The sequence below is a fragment of the Rattus norvegicus genome, chromosome 7 (genome assembly GCF_036323735.1).
Source record: "Rattus norvegicus strain BN/NHsdMcwi chromosome 7, GRCr8, whole genome shotgun sequence".
Taxonomy (NCBI): Eukaryota; Metazoa; Chordata; class Mammalia; order Rodentia; family Muridae; genus Rattus; species Rattus norvegicus.
Genome location: NC_086025.1, coordinates 112771141 through 112791542, shown reverse-complemented (window position 1 = coordinate 112791542; position 20402 = coordinate 112771141). Strand labels below are relative to the sequence as shown.

Below are 20402 nucleotides of genomic sequence, written 5' to 3'. Positions count from 1 at the left end.
GAGGCTACCAGACCCGGGACCTCAGGGTTCTTACTCACTTGGGATGAAAGGGGAGATGACTGAGGGTGTCACCTCCATCCCCCCTGATAGCCCCCACAGGAAGGAAAGTCATAGTCACTGTGGTCACTGTTAGGGCACAGGCCTGCTCAGGTTACTCTCTGTTGATCCTCATTCCTGTAAGATCTGGCCTGAGGCCACTTCCACTGCCTAACTCTGGGGCACCTTCAGCATTTAAACAGTCTGAATGGAGTGTTCACACTGCTAGAAATAAAGAGACAAAAGGGGGGGAAGGCCACCTTTTCTTTTCCTTTCTTTTTCTTCCTTTTTTTTTTTTTTTTTTTTTTTTTTTTTGTCTCAAGAGAGAACAAGAGAATGGCCCTAGAGGACGACCATGAAGTCACCCCATTGTAATAAGACACTTAAACAGGGATCATCTGCAGGTGTGTGTGTTTGACAAGAAGTGAGATATTCACATACTTAGAGCCAGTCACAATGACTCAGCAGGTAGATACTTGTCACCCAAGGATGCAAGTTTGACAGCGAGAGTTCTGTCCTCCAGAATCCACCTGATGTCAAAGCAGAGTGCTGACTCCACATGGCACACACAGACACACACAGACACACATATACACACAGTCACACACATGTACACGTAATCAAAGATATAAAAGATAGGTCTTAGGGTTGGGGATTTAGCTCAGTGGTAGAGTGCTTGCCTAGGAAGCGCAAGGCCCTGGGTTCAGTCCCCAGCTCCAAAAAAAAGAACCAAAAAAAAAAAAAAAAAAAAAGATAGGTCTTAAAAATTCTCATAGTTTCAAGGTGATTCCACAAGAAAACTATTAACTATTATTTTTATGTTTTTATTTTATTCATTACGTGTGTGTGTGAGAGAGAGAGAGAAGGTCAGAAGACCTCTGGTCATCAGGCTGCCACAGAAAGCACTTCTTTTCCATGCCGAGCTTTCTCGCTGGCTTGAAAGAGTTAATTATTAACTATGGGAAGAACATGTAACTCTACAATGGAGAACCGCGGCAGACTCAGCCTTCCCTAAGTGATCCAAGCTAATACACCAGTAGTGGGGCAAATGGGAGAACCGAAGGGCATGATAGCTCCTAGCAGACAAGACCGTGTTCTCGTAGTATAAGCCTTGTCCATTTCCCCGTTGAGATGTTGTTCCGTGATGCTGTAGGAGACTGTTCGTGATTTTAGGAAACACTTGTGACATCTAGGTAAAAGGAACTCGCATCATTGGTTTCTCTGAAGACACCGAGATACAAACATAAAAAGTCTGTTAGTCTGTGCTAGATACTTTTAGGTCAACTTGACACAAGCTAGAATCAGTTGGAAAGAGAGAACCTTAATGGAAAATGCCTTCACCAGGCAAGCCTGTGGTGTGTTTTCTTTTTTTTTTTTTTCTTTTTTCTTTTTTTCAGAGCTGGGGACCGAACCCAGGGCCTTGCACTTGCTAGGCAAGCACTCTACCGCTGAGCTAAATCCCCAACCCCAAATGAAGACTTTTTAAAAAATACATTTATGGGGTTGGGGATTTAGCTCAGTGGTAGAGCACTTGCCTAGCAAGCACAAGGCCCTGAGTTCGGTCCCCAGCTCCAAAAAAAAGAATTTAAAAAAAAATTATTTTATTTTATTTTATTTTTTGTGCATGAATGTTTGCTTGCATATGCGTGTTTGCACACAGGGCCCTTAGACATCAGACAGGGCATCAGATTCCCCAGAAATGGAGTTTCGGTTGGTTGTGAGTTTCTCTGTTGTTACTGTGTCCTCTGAAATATCAGTGAAGTACCTTCTCTCCAGGCCCTCGGTAAGAGTTTTAGAAACTCATAAGTTAAAATAAGGTCTTTAGTATAGACCCCGGCCAACTGATTTCAGTCCTTAGAAGAAGTGGGAATGTTAATACACAGGGAGAGCCAGGGGTCCCCAACACAGAGAAACATCTGGGAAGACATAAGCCCAGTAGTGAGGCCTCCGGAGAAACCCACCCTGTGGTAGCTTTGTCCCTTGACTTCTGGTGTGAGGTGTGGCGAGGACATGGGTTTCAGCTCTGAAGCCATGGAAGATGTCACCTTTTGTTGTGAGAGCCTTATCACAGAAGACAGATAAAAGGGAATGTAATCCAACAAACTTTGCTCAAAAAATGCCAACGTTTGGGGGCTCTTGTTGACAATCATAAGATAAATTAAGCTTGTAAATTTTCTTTAAGTTTGAGCTATATCATAATAGAAACTTGTAGACCATCAAGATAGGTGTAGAGTTGGGTTCTGGGCTGCCCCTCACAGCTGACCCTCTCTGCTCTGCATGCTGGCCTAGTAACAGTGCCTGCTTCGTGGGCTGGGGAATAGTTTCATGTACTCACATCTATAAGCCTTCCCACCATGCTTATTATGTAATAGAAAATCAATAATATTGGGTGAGAGGCTGATGAGGCCTGCTAGGACACTCCCTCTGAGAAACCTACTTATCCCACGGTGAGTGACTTTAGTCACACCAAGTTGGGTGTGGTCTCACCCTGCCAGGATACCTCATCATGCAGGGAGGTACCTTGTTGCCAGTATCTAGAGAGAGAGAGAGAGAGAGAGAGAGAGAGAGAGAGAGAGAGAGAGAGAGTTACCTTCTGCTACACAGCCCTACAGAACTGTCCCTGGCCCAGCTATTCCCCCATTTGTCTGCTAGAGTCAAAGTGACGACTGCCCAACCTTGTACCCTTGAGAGTCTGGCTCACGGCAAAGGAAGTGGCTTCTGACTGACCTTGGTCTAGGTCAGGAGGTGCTATTCATTTTTTCTAAGTCTCAGTTTACTCCTGCAGACTGAGAGTGTGGGACCTGGTCTCTGGTTTGATTTCCAGTCCCCATGAGCTGATGTCATTTGGATGTCCTGGTCCCGTTCAGCATCAGAACATCCATTCAGCACTGGGCCGTCATGCACATTTCCATGGGTCCCTCTGTCAAGTGGAAGTAATGCCAAAGGGGATTCCTTCTAGAACCTTCCGACACTTGGTAGTGCTCCAAATGCTTCCACCAGCCACTAGTTTCACACATTTCTTGCTGCTGGTAATTGATGACAATTAATGATGATGATTGTGCCCTTAATGGGACACTTCCTTTATGCCAGCACTGCACTCTGCCTGAAGCCTATTCTCATAGTTTCTGTAACTAACTCTTTCTTTCTTTTACTTTGAGTCAAAATCTCATGTTGCCCAGGCTGACCTCAAACTTTTTTATGTCTGAGAATGATCAACTTCTTTTAGCTGCCCTTTTTTTTTTTTTTTTTCCAGAGCTGGGGACTGAACCCAGGGCCTTGTGCTTGCTAGGCAAGCGCTATCAACTTCTTTTATATTTAAAGATTTATTTATTTTATATATAAGTACCCTGTAGCTGTCTTAGACACCAGAAGAGGATATGAGATCCCATTACAGACGGTTGTGAGCCACCATGTGGTTGCTGGGAGTTGAACTCAGGACCTCTAGAAGAGTAGTCAGTGCTGAGCCATCTCCCCAGCCCAACGATCAACTTCTAATTCTCTGGCCTCTACTTCCTTGGTGCTGGGATTACAAGTGTGTGCCCCCACACCCTGCTGGGGATCAAACCCAGGACTTTGTGCAGACTAGGCAAGTGTCTACCAACTAAGCTACATCCCCTGCCTCCCCTGGAAGAGCAGCCAGTGCTCTTAACTGCTGAGCCATCTCTCCAGTCCTTAAAGCATGTCAATGTATTCAAAGTTCTGTTTCTCTTTCTCACAAAGACTCCCCACTGAGAAGCACAAAAACTTACCAACTCAGAACCGCGGGCAGACTAACAAAGCCAGGAAGTGGGGATTTCTGGTTCCCCATGTGTAATGAGTAAGTCCCTAGTCCCACTCGGCCAACTCTCTGTCTTCACAGTTAGGTATCAGCTGCTTGTAAAAATTTACCAGCTGGTTCTTGCCAGAGGGGACCTGTTCTTGGGGCTAAGTCAAGGGCAGGGCTGAACTGTCTCCTATGGGGCTCTGCTAGGGAGGTGTCCCTCATTGGATGTTTGGAATTGTGGACAGTACTGAACCTCAAATCTGTTTCTATACATCATAGCCAGTTGTGACGAAATGTAATTTATAAATTAGGCATAGTAAAAAAAAAAAAAACAAAAAAAAATAGTGGCAGGGGCTAGAGAGATGGCTCAGAAGTTAAGAGTGGTTTTGCAGAGGAACTCAGCTTGATTCCCATCACCCCCATCAGTCAACTTACAACAGCCTGTAACTCTAGCTCTGGAGATCTGACGCCCTCTTCTGGCCTCCAAGCACACTGCATGCATGTGCACACACACACACACACACATACACACACACACACACACACACACACACACAATTAAAACGAAATTTTTTTTCTTTTTCTTTTTTTCGGAATTGGGGACAGAACCCAGGGCCTTGTGCTTGCTAAGCAAGCGCTCTACCGCTGAGCTAAATCCCCAACCCTTAAAACGAATTTTTAAAGATTAACAACAGTAGATAATGATAAAAGTAGAACAGTTGTCATTGTCACAGGGATTAAAAGAGTTATGTAATGTGGCTTCTCCACATCATTTCTCCTGAGGCCAGACAAATGTTACTATTTCAGAACCACAGCAGAGGACATAGAAATGAGGCTGTGGGAAAGGAATCATGGGTAAGGGACTCTACTGTGCCTTTTACTTTCTTATTGGTCTCCTTCTTACCCTTCATCTTCCTTTCTAAAAGGTTTCTTCCTCTGACAATGGCAATGCATGCTCTTATCTAACATGCTGGAGACAGGAAGCACTTTGAATTTCAAGTCTGGTGATATTTGCATATATTCAAAAGATACTTGGAGCATAATGCCCAAGATTGAAGGCAACATTCATTTGTAGTTCACGTGCATCTTCTGCACATACCCTTAAGCCACTTGTGCCATATTTTGAATGCATCTGTTTGTGTGTGTGTGTGTGTGTGTGTGTGTGTGTGTGTGTGTGTGTGTTCTTTTTTTGTACTGGGTCTTCTCTATCCTAAGATGGTCTTAAACTCCCCATGTAGCCAAGAATGATCTTGAATTTCTGATCCTCCAACCTCCACCTTCCGAGTGCTAGTGTCACAGGCATATGTCACCTTGCTTGGTTATGCAGTACTGGGAACCAAACTCAGAGTCTTGTGCATGCCCTCTCCCAGCTGAACTATATATGTCCCCAGCCTGCCTAAGTGCACCTGTATCACCAAAGATCAGGTGCTAATGGTGACACCCTGATAGCAATTAAACTGTTTCAGGTGTGGGAACATTTTGGGCTTGAGACTGTGGGAACAGACCTGGCAGCCTGCACTAGGCAAGCTGCCCCCTTGCCTAGTTCTCACCATATTGGAATATTGCAACCATGACCCAGCCTTCATTAGCTGGGCTTTTCTGACTGCCATGTCACTGGGCTCAAAAGAGAACCCACCATCACTGCCACAGCTGCTCCAGCAGCAGTTGGGATTAGACAGCATCATCCCCTGAAGTATCACAGCTCTCTCAGACATCTGGAGGCTTCTTATAGATCCCAACCCCTTATGATACTCCATCTCTTACTCTACCTTCCCACAAACTCCACCTTCAGTCTTCAGGCTGGCCCCACCCTCTCCCTGTCATTCATCCACCCAGGCCCTTGCAGAAGGTACAGCTTGTCATACCCTGTCACAGTTAGGGTTTCCTTGCTGTGAAAAGACACCAAGACCAAGGCAACTCTTATAAAGGAAAACATTTAATTGAAGCTGGCTACAGTTTCAGAGGTTCAATGTTATTTCGGGGCCACAGCAGAGGACATAGAATTGAGGCTGTGGGAAAGGAATCATGGGTATTATCATGGTGGGTAACATGACAACGACCAGGCAGACATTGGGCTGGAGAAGAAGCTGAGTGTTCTATATCTTGATCCAAAGGCAGCCAGCAGGAGACTGTTTTCCAGGAAGCTAGGAAAAGGGTCTCAAAGATCTCTTCCAAGTGGAACAATTCCTCCAACAAGGCCACACCTACTCCAACAAGGCTACACCTCCTAATAGTGCCACCAAGCTGCTAAGCAAACCACCTCATACCCCATACCCACATGTCCACCTGTCCACTTTCTGGGCCCTTATGCCCACAGCACAGTCCATTTCACCCTAGCAGTTACATTTTCCTATCTCTCCTCCCTCCCTTCAGCCCACACCCCATCTTATTGGCCACACCTCTAGGCATCTCAGTCCCTTCCTCCAACCTAGCCAGTGCTGTCCTATAATAGGCTCTTGCTGAGAGGCACCAGACATCTCTTTGTTTCTGTACCTAGAGTCCACCTCCAGCCATGGCCAGTGACACCCTTGGCAACCTTGTGTACTGTCCCTGCCTTCTCTCTTTCCTCCTTAGCTTTCAAGTCGCCATCACTGGTCCAACCCCACCCCTGACTCTTTCCTACCCTCCCACCCCTTTCCAATTGGGTCTCAGAGCTCTGACCTTCGTCCTCTCTCTTCTCCCCAGGGCTTTTGAACCTCACCCTGGTTTTGGGTGTCATCCTAGGCTGGTGACTCCCCAGTATCTGCCTCACTTGTCTTTCAGGCCACATCGGCATCCCCTGCCCTTCATGCCATGCACAGCTCAATCTTGTCACAGTAGTTCTCAGCGCCATGTTTTACCGTCTGTGCTCCTGTCCTGTTCCGAGCAGCTTAGTGACACCCCCTTCTCCAGCCATTTCAGCGAGAAAGCAGGTCACTTGTCTAATCCATCCCAGCCTCAACTCCCACAGCTAAGCAGTGACTCTCGCTTCGGATGATCTCACATCACCTTCATGTCTGTCTTCTCATTCCCTTTCCTTGGCGATGGCTTCCCTTCCAGCCAAGCTGTCTCTTCCCAGGACAACTGCCACAGACACCTGCCTGTCCTCCACACTCCAAGACTCTGCAAAGGATTGGGGAAATATCTGAAAAGCTCAGCATAGCCTGGCTGCTCTGCAGATCAAAGCCTTCTATGGTCCCCTCCAGATACAACATGAAGTGAGAGCCTTCTAGGGTCCCCTCCACTTACTGGATCTGAAGTGCCCTACATCTCAGTTCTCTTGCCCCTGGGCTGCAGCCCCAGGCTCTTCTGCCCTCCCATGCTTTTAGTTCCCCATTTGATGTGTCCTCCTGGCCCCTTTGTCTCTCAATCACTAGCTCGGATGATGCTTTTCTCAGCAGTTTCCCAGATCCCAGTGGGAAGGGGCTCAGATCTGAAGCCCCAACTCCCTCCAGGTAGGACTTTCTCACATCCATGTTCCCATGACTGTCTCATGGGCTGTTTGGGGCTGCAGCCTTCTCTTCCTTTTCAAACACATTTTGTTTAGTAACTACATGTGTGTGCACAGGTGGGGTCCACATTGTCTGGAGATGCCTGTGTGTGCAAAGTACGTGAGCTTAGGGAGCTAAGCTGCCATAAGCATTACACAACAGCAGTGGATGAAACCAAATAGGGTCCTGCATTACTACACTGTCAAAGGTTACCCCACTGTCCCAGGTTACCCCACTGTCCCAGGTTATCCCACTGTCCTAGGTTACCCCACTGCCCCAGGTTACAGTACTGTCCCAGGTTACCCCACTGCCCCAGGTTACCCCACTGCCCCAGGTTACCCCACTGCCCCAGGTTACCCTACTGTCCTAGGTTACCCCACTGTGGCAGATTATCCCACTGCCCCAGGTTACCCTACTGTCCCAGGTTATCTCACTGTTGCAGGTTGTTGCTCTGTCCCAGGTTACCCCACTGTCCTAGGTTACCCCACTGCTCTAGGTTACCTCACTGTCCTAAGTTACCCCACTGTGGCAGATTATCCCACTGCCCCAGGTTACCCTACTGTCCCAGGTTATCTCACTGTTGCAGGTTGTTGCTCTGTCCCAGGTTACCCCACTGTCCTAGGTTACCCCACTGCTCCAGGTTACCCCACTGTGGCAGGTTGTTGCACTGTCATAGGCTATATATCATGGCAGTATCACTATACTGTTGCCTATGTACTCTTCTCACTCCTTTCTTCTTGGATTCTGAAAGATTCTCTGGTTACTTGGTGGCAATTTCCTTAGACTAATTCAAGGTGGGTTTTTGTAGCTTATAATCCAAAATTCTGACTCATTCTGAGCTCTTTCTTCCTTTCTCTCCCTCCCTCCTTTCCCTTCTTCCCCTTCCCTTTTAACGCTCTCCTTCCCTTCTTTTCTCTGCTTCCCTCTTCCTTTCCTTGTCCTCTTTTCCAAGGTCTTACAATACAGCTTAGTCGGCTCACTATGTAGCCCAGGTTGGCCTTGCAACTTGCAACCTTCCTGCATCCACCTGAGTGCTGGATTTCAGGCATGTGTCGCCACACCCAGCACTTGCTTCTTTCCATCTAATCAGATTGCCCATCTTTTCTCATCGTCTTCTGATGGAGTATCTATAAATGATTGTATCGTCACCTCAAGTTCATTTGCATATGGTTTGAGAAACCTGTCCAAAGCCTGACTAAACCATGACTAACAGTTGATCGAGAACAGAGGTCTTTGTCAGCACAAACCAAACACAACCTGCTGCCTTGTTGATCATCCTGAGCTCTGGTGAGAGAGTCACAGGTTTTCTAGGTTCTTTCTGTTTCATTTCCACTTCAAGTTCGATGTGGCTACATGGCTTTCATGGGCCCCTGAATTGCAAGAGTCACGTCACTTCTGAGCCGTAGTTTTACGAGCTAGGCTTGGCTGTGCCAGCTGTTCATCCCTTGCCATGGTGACCATGAGTACCCCTCAGCCTGAACTCTAAGTGGTAGCAATAACAAGAGGTCCCATCCATCCTCCCGTTGAACTGAGAAGTAACGTTAGAATGAGCCAATGAAATTGAGGGGCTCTTTAGAACAACAGTATCTGTCCCCTGCCTGTCCCGCCTGATATAATCTAAAATACGGTCCATTATAATTTCATGGTATGTGTGCCTGTGTGTGTATTTTCTTGTGTATGTGCTCATGTGTGGATATGTGTGTTTACGTGTGTGCATGTGTTTTTATGTGTGTGTGTGTCTGTGTGTATTCATGTGTGCATGTTGGGGTGTTGGTGTGTGAATATGTGCATGTGTGTGTGTGTGTGTGTGTGTGTATGTGTGTAGTGTACCTGCAAGTCCATGGAGGCCAGAGGAAGATACCAGGCATCCTGCTCTCGCTCTTCACTCTATTCCCTTAAGACTGAGCCTAAACCTGTAGCTAGGCTGCCGACCTGCAGTCCCCTAGTCTTCGCCTGTTCCCTGCCCAGGGCTTAGGTTGTGGTAGCACATGGCTACAGCAGGCTTTTCACATGGCTTCTGGCTCCTTGCTCACATTCAGCCACTGCTTCTGCCCACTGAGTCCTCACCCAGTCCACCAGCTCACGATTTTGACCAAGTTTTCACACGCACCATCTGAGTCCTTTCATGCTATGATCGCATAATGCCTTAGACTGGGTAATTTACAAACAGAAAACTCATTGCTGGGAGTGCTGCAGGCTCAGAAGTTCAGGACACGCGGATTCCACCTAGAGAGGGCCTGCTCAGCTTTACCAATGTCTTGTTGCTAAGATATACAGTGGAGACCCCAACGTGGACCAACAGGCTCTCTCAAACCTCTTTGTAATGATAGTATTACCATAGCCTTGGTTGTTAGAGGCAGAAAGCCTGTGGTTGGTGTAAATATAATCTTTTAGTTGCGTGAAGCAGTATGCTACAATTGATGAAAACACTTTACACACACACACATACATACATACATACACACACACACCACACACACATATACACACACACACCACACACACATACATATACACACACACCACACACACATATATACACATACACCATACACACACACCACACACACATATATACACACACACCACACACACATATATACACACACACCATACACACACACCACACACACATACACACACATACACACACACACACCACACACACATACATACACACATACATACACACACACACACACACACACACACACACATGCACGTGAGGAGAAAGCATTGTCTTTAGCTGACTTTTCCTTGACTACTTGGGATTATTTTTCGTGTGCTCAGTGGGTTGGGCTGGGAACACTAAGAAGATGGTGGCAGTGGCTGTGACACCAATAACACCAAGGAGATCATCCAAAGCAGTAAGAGCTGAAGAGTAGAGGCAGTGCCATCTTGTCCATAGAAGAAGGACCAGTCAAGTCTTAAGAACCAATCTGCCTGGCGGTGGTGGCACAGGTCTTTTTTTTTTTTTTTTTTTTTTGGTTCTTTTTTTCGGAGCTGGGGACTGAACCCAGGGCCTTGCGCTTCCTAGGTAAGCGCTCTACCACTGAGCTAAATCCCCAGCCCCAGTGGCACAGGTCTTTAATCCCAGCACTCAGAGGCAGGCAGATCTCTGAGTTGAAGGCCAGCCTGGGGGTTGGGGATTTGGCTCAGTGGCAGAGCGCTTGCCTAGGAAGCGCAAGGCCCTGGGTTCGGTCCCCAGCTCCGAAAAAAAAAAAAAAATGAAGGCCAGCCTGGTCTACAGAAAGAGTTTCAGCCAGGGCTAGAATGTAAAAGAATATCTTATGTATTGTACGGATGCATTACCAGTCAATTAAAAAGGCCCTGGCCTATGGCTTAGGCAGGCAATAGGAGGTGGGACATCTGGAAGGAGAAAAAACTCTGGGATAGAGCCAGGCGCAGTGAGATGGGCCCCAGCGAGGAGATGTGAAGAGACCGGTACCTAAGCACAGGCAAACAGCCACGTGACAGAATGTAGGTCAAAATAAATGGGTGCTCTTGAGTTATGATTCTAGTCAGAGAAGAGTCTAGCTATCTTTTCAAGGTATTTGTAAATGTATTTTGAGTCTGAGCCTCATTTCTGGGAACATGGGGCTGGGAGGCAGAACCAGGCTTAAGTTCAACAGAGAAACCCTGCCTTGAAAAGGACAAAAACAAACAACCCCCACCCCCACCCCCAAACCGTGACACTAATCTCTGTTAGAAGTCTCCATACCCTCTGCTGGGGAGCTACAACACCAGCTGGCCGTGACTGTTGACTGTACTGGTAGTTCCCGGTGAAAACCCAGGATTTCACCACTTGCCAGGCCACTCAGAAGAGAGCCCTCTGAGTGGAGTGCTTGGAGCTCTGAGTCTGGTTTTGGTACCTGGATCCATGAGCCTCTGAATGTGTCAGCCCCAATAGATTTACATTTGAGAACAAAGGGAAACCAGCCAGGTGACCCTGTCACATGCTGAGCATGTGGGCAAGGGTCTCCACCGTGGGAAATCCCACCTTTCCTGACCAGGGCCAGGTTTTCCCCTCAGGATGGGAGTGCATGTGGCTGCTGCTTCCTTCCTGAGAAGAACAGAAGGACACAGCCGCAGCGCCCCCTTAGAAACCACAGAATTAGCCTAACCACACACAGCTGCCTCTGGCCTCTACACTGCCCCTCCCCCCAACGGCATCCTTTATACAGCTAGAGGGTTTTCCACACTGCTTTTCTGCATAAGCAATCCTACCACTGCCTGCAGAACAATGCCACAGCCACAGCCAGTAGTCTAGACCCCAGCTGACCCCGTTGGTCTGCTCAGTAGTTCATGCACGTGCTTCTAGCCAGCTTAGCCCCAGTCCATGTCAAGATGCTGGCCTTAGCTCTCCTCCTCCACGGTTCCTTCCCACTAGAATGCTCTTCCTTGCCTAACCTGTAAACAGTTGATGTGTCTGGGATCCCCTAAAGCTTTGCAGAAACAGGTGACCGTAGGACGGCATGCTCACTTCTGATCTCGGGGCACCTCATGGAGCTTCCCACAGGAAGGATGGGCGCCTTTGAGCTATGACCTTCCTTCACCTCACGACTTTTATCCGAATACCAACCCAGACTGGCGACTCTCTTGCTCAGATGATTAAGTGGGTTATTGACACACCACTGTCTTCCCAGCAGCCTCCTGGCTGCCGCCTTGCTTTTACAGCCTGTTCTCTCAGCACTGTTTTTTTGCTGTTAAAATGTAAGTTCCATCAGGGCTACTTCTCTGCTATGAATCCTGCCACGGCTCCCTATGGCCTTGGGAGTGTAAACCAAAGATACTCGGTAACTCTTATGGGTTTGACACCCTCATTACTACACCACGACCACCACCACCAAAACCTCCACCACCACCACCACCATGACCACCATTACCACTACCACCACCACCACCAAAACCTCCACCACCACCACCACCATCCCCATCACCACCACCACCACCACCATCACCATCACCACCATCTCCATCCCCACCACCACCACCACCACCATCACCATCACTACCACCAGCACCATCACCACCACTCCCACCACCACTCCCACCACCACTCTCACCACCACCACCACCATCCCCATCACCACCACCATCACCACCATCACCACTATCACCACCACCACCACCACCATCACCACCACCACCACCATCACTACCACCATCCCCATCACCACCACCCTGCTCACTCTGTTCCAGCCACAATAGCCTCTTTGTTTCTCTTGGAAACCTGGTGAGGGGCTTTTGCCTCCATGTCCCCTTCATCTGGGGTATTCTTCCCCAGGTAAGCCTGGCTCCTGCAGTCTCTCTTCTCAGTGAGGTCATTCCAGCCACTCTAAAAGCTTCAGGGTTTGGGGACATGGCTTGGTGGCAGAGCACTTTCATAGCCCAGCCACAAAGGTCTGGGCTAGATTCCTGCCACAGCAGGGAAAAGAAATATATACTGGTACCCTCCCCTGTGTCTCTTCCCAGATTTGACTCCCTCGTACGTGTCATCTGTAAGACACTAAATACTTTCCCAACCTCTCCTGCCCATTTACAGAGATCTTCCCAGTGAGAACAGTGAAAGAGTCTAGCTGTGTGGCCAAGGCTGCTCTCCAGTGTTCAGCCTTCCTGCCTTTGCCTCCGAGTCCTGGGACTAAAAGTAATGTCTACCACATCTGGCTGGCCAACTTTTTATATAAATATAAAAATATTCAAAACGCAGCAAGTGGAAGGTTCATGTCCTTGGCCTGCTGTGAGATCCACACTCTCATGCCAGGAAAAGAAGAAAGTCACAGGAGCTGAGAGGTCGAAGGGACTGTGAGGAACCATAGGCAGAGAAGACATAGTTTATTCATACAGGTCAAAGTAATTAGCCAGGCAACAGCCGGCAGGCACCCAGACATATGCCAGTGCACACAGACCAGTAGTACACAGGTTGTATAGAGGTAGATACCCAAACCTAAAAGCAAATTCACACAGGCAGGCTGACAAAGGCCAAAGTGAAGGATTAATAAGAGCTCTGACCTTAAGGCCGTGTTTATACAAAATCACACAAGAGGCGCTCGGCCAAGAATAATTATATAACAGATTATATCACTGTTTACTTTGAGGTTCCCTGGACATTCGCTATCAGCCATTTTGTGCTGAGTCATAGCCCCACCCACGTACCATGTTTTAGCTGACTCATACCTCTCTGATATCCGCATCACTTCCATATTGTCTTAAGGATAAACCAGCCCTCACCACCTGCTGATCTCAGAAAACTCCCAGTCCTAGAGCCTACATTTGGGGTCTGTTTAAGACAGGATGGCAAGACCAGGAACACCGAGGCAAAACATGGAAGAAATCTCTTGCCATATGAGGATCATCAACTCCATCAGCTTACACTTCCACATCGCTGTTCATCAGCAAAGGAAGTCAGGATGGGAACTCAGGCAGGGCAGGAAGCAGGAGCTGATGCAGAGGCCAGGGAGGGATGTTACTTACTGGCTTGCTTCTCCTGGCTTGCTCAGCCTGCTTTATTATAGAACCCAAGACACCAGCCCAGGGATGGCACCACCCAAAATGGGCTGAGTCCTCCCCCTTGATCACTAATTGAGAAAATGCCTTAGGGCTGGGTCTCATGGAGGCATTTCCTCAAGGGAGGCTCCTTTCTCGGTGATAACTTCAGCTTGTATCAATTTGAAACACAAAACCAGCCAGTACACCCCACTTTATTTTTACCTCTTGCCCTCTTGGCTACTGCACCTGGTTCCTCTCTCTAGCTTTTCTCCCACCCCCTTCTCCTCAAACGCAGCTCAATCAGGTCTTATCCACTCTGGACACTCCTGGGTGGCCCTGTCTTCACCTCTACTCTTCCTTTTATCTACAATAGACTGAGGGGCAGTCATGTCCTTCCTTTTTATTTCTTTTTTTTTCCATTCAGTGATAGCAATTAATCCTGCTTAAAGCTTAAGGCTACAGGACAGAATATGAGCTCTCACAAAAACTCTTTTGACCCGTGGTTTTATTTTATGGGGTTGCAATCCTGTCCAAAGTTCCTACAGAGCCGTCCTTTGATTCCACTCATAAAGAGGGATACTTCAGTGGGAGCCATGCAAGTTTGAAGCCTTGAGTTCAGGTCCCTAAAGTCTTTTAAATCTCATCTGTAATCCCAGCTCTCCTATGCTGTGATTAGTGGAGGAGCCAGGGGAGTCTTTGAAAGTTTACGGGCCAGCTAGCCTGACACAGACAGTGAACAAAGAGTTCTTTAAATTTTATTTTTTATGTATTTTCTGTATGGGTGCTCTGTCTGCAAGTACACCTGCATGCCAGAAGAGGGCATCGGGTCTCATTACAGATGGCTGTGAACAACCATGTGAGTGCTGAGAATTGAACCCAGGACCTCTGGAAGAGCAGTCAGTTCTCTTAACCATGGAGCCATCTCCTCAGCCCCTGAAAGAGGTTTTTAAAAAAAAAAAAAAAAATTGGGGCTGGGGATTTAGCTCAGTGGTAGAGCGCTTACCTAGGAAGTGCAAGGCCCTGGGTTCGGTCCCCAGCTCTGAAAAAAAGAACCAAAAAAAAAAAATTTATTTATGTCCTTTTTAATAGGTATATGAGTGTCTCTTTTTTTTTTTTAAAGATTTATTCATTTATTATATATCAGTACACTGTAGCTGTCTTCAGACACATCAGAAGAGGGCATCAGATCTCATTACAGATGGTTGTGAGCCACCATGTGGTTGCTGGGATTTGAACTCAGGACCTTTGGAAGAGCAGTCAGTGCTCTTAACCACTGAGCCATCTCTCCAGCCCGTGTCTCTTTTTTTTAAAGATTTATTTATTTATTATATATAAGTACACTGTCCCTGTCTTCAGACACCAGAAGAGGGCTTCAGATACCATTACGGATGGTTGTGAGCCACCATGTGGTTGCTGGGAATTGAACTCAGGACCTCTGGAAGAGCAGTCAGTGCTCTTAACCACTGAGTCATCTCTCCAACCCATGAGTGTCTTTGTGTGTAGGTATGAGTGCAGGAGCCTAGAGAGGACAACGGAGCAGGACTCCCCTGGAGCTGGAGTTACAGGTGTTGTGAGGAGTCTGATGTGGGTGCTGTCCTCTGGGAGTACATAGTATGTACCTTTAACTGCCGTGTGAGCTATCTTTATAGCCCGGAGAGCATGATTTAAAGGTGGAAATGGAGGATTGAGAGCCAAGGTTGTCTTCTGATATCCACATTTGTTCACTAGCAGTCCTGTGCAGACACATAGGATCACACACAGTAAAAAAACACTACATGTGCTAGGACACTTGGGAGCAGCTCTCCCTTAAGAAATTACTGCCAGGGCTGGGGAGATGGCTCAGTGGTTAAGAGCACTGACTGCTCTTCCAGAGGTTCTGAGTTCATTTCCCAGCAACCACATGGTGGCTCACAACCATCTGTGATGGGATTCAATGCCCTCTTCTGGTGTGTCTGAAGAGAGCTACAGTGTACTCACATACATACATACATACATACATACATACATACATACATACATACATACAGAAATAAAATTTAAAAAATTATAGCCATATTTGTGTGTATACTACACCTGTCCCCCTCTATCTGTCTTTGTCCCCCTTTTCTTTCACAAGGTCTCACTAAGTAGTCCTGCAACCCACTCTGTAGACCTCGAACTCTCAGAGATCTACTTGCCCCTTCCTCCCAAGTACTGGGCCTAAAGCTGTGTGCCTCCATGCCCAGCTTGCTATCCTGTTGCTAAGTTTGCCCTCTCTCCCCAACACCTATGCAGAACTGTCCTACAATTTCCTCTGAATAAACCCCAATTCTACTTCATAATAGCTCATTCTGAATTTTTCCCCCTGGGGCAAAGTCAAGAATACTGGTTTCCCTTGAATACGGCTCTCTAAAAAAACATTTCTCAGGTTGATGCAGGCGGTCCGAGGCCCTGACTCCAGGGCCTGCCCTATAGCCACTGCCCTGTTGACAGGAGGCTGCTAATCCTGGGACAATGTGAGCAAAGACTTTAAGCACACTGCCTTTCACTACTATGTCTTGCTTATTGCCTGCTTTGATGACCAGTTCTGTGGACTTGACAAAAGCTAGAGTCGTTCCGGAGGAGAGAACCCTCATGGAATTGTCTCTATCAGATTGACCTGTTGGCAAGTCTGTGAGGTCATTTTGTTGAATAATGATTGATGTGGGACTGTGGGTGGTGCCACCCCATGAGCCTGGGTTGTGTATGAAAGCATACTGTGCAAGCCAAGTCCATGGCTCCTGCTTCAGGTCCTGCCTCCAGGTTCCTGCCTTGAGTGAGTACCCTGGCTTCTCTCGGTGATGTGGTGTGACCTGAGAGCTATAAGCAAAATAAACTTGTTTCTCCCGTTACAGTCCTGGGAAAGCAAACTAGAACACCTATCTTCTCGGGCCAGGGTGCCACTACCACCAGGACTGGGGCATTGGTGGTTTATTAGCTGCAGTTTTGTCAGCACCGAGAACATTGCCTGGCATGTGGTGGATGAAAACACAAGACAGGCCCCGCTGCTGTCTCTCACTGACATGCAACTTTGACCAGATTTGTCTCCTCGGAGTCTCTGTCTACAAAGTGTGGAAGATACCTTAATTCCTCTTCAGAGGTGTAACCATGGAAACAGGAAGTGTAAGCTTGCTCTATTAATATATGGTTAATTTCTGTCTGCTTCTTCAAGGGAGGGACCTCAGTCTACTGTGACCTCTGGGCTCCTGGGGAAACTCTGTGGTGCTTAGGCTGCAGGGCTGAGTACAGCCCTTGGGAGAATTTTTCTTTTATTTTCTATGTATGTGTCTGTGGGTGGAGGATGTGTGTGCACAAATGTGAGGGTGATTGCAGAGGCCAGAAGAGGGTGCTGGATCCCCGGAAACTGGACTTGCAGGTGGTTGTGAGTCACCGGATGTGGGTGCTGGGAGCAGAACTCTGGTCTTCTGCAAGAGCATCAAGTGCCCTCATCCTCTGCGTCCGTCATCCCTCCCGCCCAGGAGATGCCCTTTGACCTGTGGTGCTATTCCCATTCAAGACACTGCTGAAGTGACATGGAGCGAGCTGCCTTGAGCGGCTCCACCCTTTGCGTTTCTGTCGTGCTCACTCCAAATGATCCCATGTTCCCTTTCTTAGGGTTGTCATGCATTAGCCGGAAGTACCAACAGGAAGGACACTTTGCCATTGAGGTTGTGCTGTCTGACTGTGTTTCCGGGATGTCTGAGTGTTTCCCGTCCTACAGACTCAGGTGCCTCTGTTTCAGACTCGGTTGTGCAGCAGTGCGTTCAAACCTGACATTCTGAACTTGGGGTGGGGTTTGCTCATGAATGGAACTTACCTTGTTTACTTCTCTGGTACTGGGTGGGCTTTTGTGGGCTTCCCGAGAGCCGTCCTCCCTAACTTCTTTTGGGGGTAGGGGGAAGGACAAAGTATGTTCATTGAGAAAAATCTTAATCTTTTTCTCAGATTCCTTAGCTTAAGGGACAGCTTCTCTGCACAGTGGGGACATTACCCACTAACTTCATTTTCCATGGATGATGGCAGTGAAGCCACTCTCTCCTTGGTAAAGCTCTACACAGTCATTAATAACTGCAATTGGTTTCATTAACCTGTGTAGATCCCCTTATTTATTCTTTTTAAAAATTTATTTACTTATCCATTTTACAGCCTGATTGCTGCTTCCCTCCACCCCTGGGTGCCCCTCTTATTTATTCTTTTACTTATATTTTTCAGACAAAGTCTTGCTATGTAGCCCAGGCTGGCTCTGAATTTGTGAAACTGTTCCCTTCCCTCTCTAGTGGTTAAGATTACAGGTGTATGCCATTGCCCCCAGCAACCTGTGTAGGTTCTTAACCAAATCTAGAGGTGGTTGCACTGGTTGCCTGGCAACTGGGCATTTGTGTCTGTGGAGAGACTAGGAAGAGCATCAGGAACTGCACTTTCCATTTGGACAGAGAGAGAACAGCCTGGGGAAATCTAGTTAGGCCCCTAGCTCAAGGCTCATTAAAGGAAGTAAAGGTTCAACTGAAAGTGGTAGGCTGGAGAAGGGGTAGAGACCAGCTTAGTCCAAAGCAAATGAATCACCAAACCCAGGCTCCTGGCTTTTCTCCAGCAGTCCTTAATATCAGCATTATTGACCATGTATTTACTATCTATCTATCTATCTATCTATCTATCTATCTATCTATCTATCTATCTACTTATTGTACAAGTGCTCTGGGTGCATGCATACCTGCAAGCCAGGAGAGAACATTAGATCCCTTTACAGATGGTTGTGAGCTGCCATGTGGTTGCTGGAATTGAACTAAAGACTTCTGGAACAGCCAGTGAGTGCTCTTAACCGAGGAACCATCTCACCAGCCCCAGAGTTATTAATTTTAATTGCCATCGATTGAAATTCCATGATAGTTAGGCACAAGGGTATTCTCAGTGACAATCACCTATTCCCAGATGTGACCATGGCTACTTCTCAGGCTCACAGAGGTCATTTGACTAAATTCCTACTAAAAGTGCTAAGATTTCTCCAGACATTCATTTATTTATTGAGAGACAGGGTGTCAGGTTGGGACTGTGGCTGAGTTTGAACTCCTGATCTTCCAGTCCAGAATCCAAATGATGGGATTGTACATGTATAGTTGCCATACGTGCAGAATTGCCTGAGATCTTGAGGTAGAGTTGGTAGACAAATGCAATTTTATCACTTGCTCCTTGGTTTGTTTAGGTGCTGGGTAGATACCTCAGTTGGAAAAGCGCTTGTGAAGCTGTCACAATGACCAGAGAGCTGGGAAAGAGGAAACAAGAAGACTCCTGGGGTTCCATGGCCAGTTAGGCTAGCTCAGTGGGTGAGCTCCAAGTTCAGTGAGAGATCCTATCTCAAAAAATAAGGTTGTGAGCTGGGGATTTAGCTCAGTGGTAGAGCGCTTACCTAGGAAGCGCAAGGCCCTGGGTTCGGTCCCCAGCTCCGGAAAAAAAAAAAAAAAACCAAAAAAAAAATAAGGTTGTGTCACATAGCTTTAATTCCAGAACTCAAGGGCAGAGCCAGGTGGATCTCTGAGTTCAAGGCCAGCCAAGTCTACAGAGAAAAACCCAACGCTGACCTCTGGCTTCTACCCACCGCACATGCACATGCACACGCACGCACGCATGCACGCACGCACGCAAACATAAAATTTTTTTGTTTTGTCTTATTTCAACCTAACCATTAATTCCATATTTTTATTTGCAATCGGCAACATCGAAGCAGGTTCTTCCCAGTTATGTCCTGTGGCTTTATTGGCTTCTTCCTTTCTTATTATCTTCCAGTTTTTTTTTTTTTTTTTTTACAAAACTTCCAGTGTTTTTATAAACAAAAAGTTCAGAGTCCAGGCCATCCTGGGTTCCTTGAGGTCAGAGGGCGACAGGACCAGCCTCCTGCCCCTTATCAGCATGTCAGCCAAATTGCCCTCACGAGAAACTTCCGCCCGATGCAGACATGGCCGCCATTAGCCACGCAGGATTGGCTCCAGTCGGAAACCCGACCGCCCCCCTGGCAACAGAAGCGGCTTCCATTGGGCAGTTGAAGAAGATGGCGGCGGCTGACCGCGTGAGAGGCCAGTGCTTGAGGGCCGAGCCACAGCCTTTGCCTGCCTTAGGGGCTCGGTGGATTGGTGGAGAGCCGTGGTGTCGTCACGTGGTCGGGGCGCGTTTGTTTGCGGAAGTTAGGAGTGCTGAGAAGTGCTGAGTAAGCTGAGGTGAGTGACGGCGCGGGGGGGCGGGGCCTTACGGCCTTTGCCAAACCTTCCGGGTACCCCTGTCTTGGATGTCGTCACCTGGACCCTGCTTAGGACCGCCCTCGTGTCCGCGACTCTGAGGCATGTCCTCCGTTGACTCTTATCTGGCCTCCTTGAGTGTTCCCGGCTTCTGTCCTTTGATCCCCTGGCGTCCCCAACTCCCATCCGGTGACCGGATTCTTCTCCGTTGCCGCCCTCAGTTTCCCTAACTTCCTAAATCAACCCATCCCCCAATCATTGCCCGACTTTCACCCTGGACGGTCCACTGTCCCCAGCTCCTCCCTCTGCGCTTCTGAGTGGCCCTGATTTTCTGCCTCATTGCCCGATTTCCCCCCCAACACCACCTGTTTCCTGCGTCCCTCCCTTTATGCCCACCCC

General features: G+C 47.7%; 1 protein-coding gene across 5 annotated transcripts in view; it reads left to right on the top strand.

The window, feature by feature from the left end:
* The first annotated feature begins 19564 nt into the window (after nucleotides 1–19564).
* Nucleotides 19565–20402, top strand: part of Pla2g6 (phospholipase A2 group VI) — a 40176-nt gene continuing 39338 nt past the window's right edge. For 2 of the 5 annotated variants that reach the window (XM_006242002.1, XM_006242003.1), the window contains exon 1: nucleotides 19565–19985. The gene's annotated coding sequence lies outside the window, so the exon portion shown is untranslated. Of the gene's footprint in view, nucleotides 20106–20402 lie in introns of all 5 variants that reach the window. The other 3 variants (NM_001005560.1, XM_006242004.3, NM_001270796.1) reach the window with 3 other exon arrangements.